We start from the raw sequence: 3,524 nt of genomic DNA, 5'->3' as shown, positions 1-3,524 counted from the left end.
GTCGGTCTGCAGACTCCCATTCTCTTGCTGTTTTCAACAAATATCCCACTTCCTGTCCTACCATTAGTCTATTTTTTAACTAACATCTCTCAAAACAGAACCCTGCACAATATAGAACTTGGCCACTCTTAGATCCACTTAAATGTTCATTCAGGAAACTTCAGATTACATCCACGCTAAATTGAATTTGCTGCAGTCCATCTTGTGTGTTGTCACAAAATAATATAATCTAATGATCAACTCATCATCTTTATCAGCTGCCTGATATATCTTATTCCACTGTGCCATAAACTATTAATTACTACTACTGGGCAACGATTACAATATTTAATTGTGATTAATCGAATTCAATAATGAATTCAAGTTGTGTATTTCACACTTTTATTTTAAAAGTACTGCTATATGAACAAAAGTCTAATAATATTTGGTTTGCAAACACTTTAAACAAATAAGGTGCTTTTTAACAGCAATATTCCCTTTACACAGTAGCAGTTAAATACTTCTTCAACTTAAACATGAATTAATATAAAAACAAGCTATTTGCCACGTTTAGTTTGTAGTAGTCTTAGGCCCGCCCTAAATATATGCTCATTGGTTGAGATGCGTGATGACGCCCATCCTAAGCCAATACTGATCAACATCCCACTCCTTGGTTTGTCCATATGTGTACTCAGAGAGTTAGGGAGCAAAAGACTTTCAAAATAATAATTACATTTTTTAAAACTGTTAACGTGATAAAATAATTGTCGGCGTTGATAATGAACGCCATAATAACGTGTTAACTTGCCCAGCCCTATTAATTACACATCAGTGTCATTATGATGAACACACACAATACAGTTTATAGTTACTCAATATAATAAATAAAAAGATCTGGATTATTCCTAGTGAAAATAGTCCCCAACAAATGTTCTATTTCCTTCAGTTTTAGTAAGATTTGTTCAAAACTGAAGTGGCTAGCATTTTCAGAAAATTACCAAACCTTGTTTTAGTATTCATGTTTGAGTCACTTTTATATACATTTACAGAAACAACCAATGCCAGTGCCCCAGAAGGTTAGAGGGGTCACACTGTATTTTGGTTCAGTGTGGTTTGAATAATTTAGATATATGCATAGAGTAGAATGGACTTTCAGTGGTGATGGGATACCGCTTTTCCTAATGATTAATGTAAATAAAGATGTGTTTTATTTCATCCATTGCTCTTCCATGCACTTTGCTATTTTAAGTGAATCTTTGTATTATGGTCCTGAAAGTCATTTCCCATGTGTGTATCATAAAAGAAGTGTAATAGCATAGTATTTATTGTTATTAGATGAAAGCAGATGTTGTTTCTTTTATATAGCTGTATATTATGGTTAGGTGTTAGACAACGGCAACATTTTGTATCACAAGAAAAGGCTTTTAAACTGTTTTGGTTCAAATCAAAGGTCTTTCTATGTGTCTGTGGTCACATTACTGTGAGGTTTGTTTAGTTGACCCATAAGTCTAAAACTGTCTATAGCAAAGTTTCCTAAATAACCTCTACATCTCCAAGCTATGGGGCAAGACGCTTTATTTGTTTTATCTGTTGCCCTGCTGTTTGTTTGATCTTGTTTCAGTTGGGGAAATGGGGAGCACAAATTTAAACGACTGTCACTCTGTTTCTGGGTTTTATGACATCTCTAAAACACCAAGCCTGTGCTGAGGGATAAAGCAGCCGGCCAAAAAAACTATTCAAGTGTGCCATTAATGTGGAACAAAGATAGGGGAGTGAGTGTCAATAAAGTGAGACAGTTTTCTCTTTTTCCCTTATCCTCACAAAAATATAGCCTTCAGAAATAAGAAATAACCTCAAATTATTCTAAATTATACCCTACTCTCCATCTCTTTCACCTGGACATGTAGCATTTTTAGCTTATGTTGTCGTGATCCACAGAGCAAGAGCTTACTCTTCTCACTGTGTTAGTGTTTGAATGGGTTTTACAAGGTTTTCACCTGTTAAAGTTTATTAAGGCAGCTACTACAGTAATGTTATTAAGATGCACCTTGTGTCACCATCCAAATACTATATACTTAAATCTATATTTTGCTTTCCCTTTGCTCCTTTTCTCTCAACCCTGTCATATAAGGGCTGGACAATATAACTTAAAATTCACCTATGCAAGGACTTTACAAATTTATTAGAACCATGGACCACATGCATTAGGGTCATTCTGATAAATGTTAAACCTGGACCCTACCCTACATTTCAAACCTCTTTGGAACAACTAATAAGCTGGTTTAGAGCAAAGGACTGTTTAATCTGTAACTTAGATGTGGAAGGTGTGTGCTTCTTCTCCTAAAAGTATGAATGGTATTTGCTGAAAACTGTATTATATTTCAGTTATGTCAGTTTAAAGCAAAGTCTATTTTAAGTGGAAAAAGACAATTTGCACAAGATTGGTGTTGGCGATGAATAGTAGACTGATATACTGCGTGAGTTGGTGCCCCGTGTGAGGCCAACCTTTTTTTTACCGTACTTTTGTTACGTAACTTCCATACTTAAATCACACCAAATATTTAACTTATGGAACAAAGGTAGAATTTTTCAACCCTAACCACAATCTTTTCTTTAACTTAACAAAGTAGTTTGGTTGCCTTAGCGTAACTAAGTTATCATCACAGGAAGTCGGGCCCTGATAATTCTGCAGGAACCCGCTTATTCTTTAGGCCTAACCCCTGCATTAAATACTAATGTAATGCATCATTACTTTATTAGCTAGCATCAAACTTCTTCTGGATGTTTCAAACACAGGTTCATCTGGCAAAGACTTTTTCACCTGGGGAAGTACCAGGATGGAGGGGAAGATAAGTGTTAGCACTGAATATTAGACTGACATATGGGATGCCCCATGTGAAGCCAAAATTCATTTGTAACATACTTTTGTTACGTCACTTCCGAACTTAAACCACCCCAAGTACGGAACTTGTAAAGAGATATTACACCCCTACCTACTACATTTTTGGTTATTTTGTCCACTGCCTATATATTTATGTTCAGTCTTGATTGCTTGTTTGTGATCCATTCAGATTACCTCTAGAGTCAGTTTGGGTTGTAAATAACCATGGCTCCAGTAGAGAGCCACACAGACTATCCTCTGTGGGATTGTAGGTGACAGAACCAAAGTCAAAAGACTTATGAACCGGGCATACTTCTACTATCAAAGGAGCCACAGGGGAGCCAATTTAAAGGCCACATATTTTTTATAAAGTGATAGTAGGACTCATCCCAGATGTGAGCAGGCACAGATGTGAGAAGAACTGCCTCTGCAATGCTGAGCAGTGATTTTTGTGTTTGCTCAATACAAACTCTTTTCTTTTACTTGTTACCCCCCTTTAATGTCCTTCAAGACATGTGTGCTCTCCTTTTCTTTCAAAGACATGGTTTTATGTGTCTATTGATTTTTAGAGATACACATTTTGTATGAAAAAATAACCAAACAAATGCTATAGAGTTTTAGTCTAAACATGTGCTGTATGTGAACTGTTTTGTTAGTTTTTTGT

The sequence above is a fragment of the Eleginops maclovinus genome, chromosome 10 (assembly GCF_036324505.1).
Source record: "Eleginops maclovinus isolate JMC-PN-2008 ecotype Puerto Natales chromosome 10, JC_Emac_rtc_rv5, whole genome shotgun sequence".
NCBI lineage: Eukaryota > Metazoa > Chordata > Actinopteri > Perciformes > Eleginopidae > Eleginops > Eleginops maclovinus.
The sequence above is the reverse complement of the archived record's forward strand: the minus strand, read 5'-3'. Positions refer to the sequence as shown.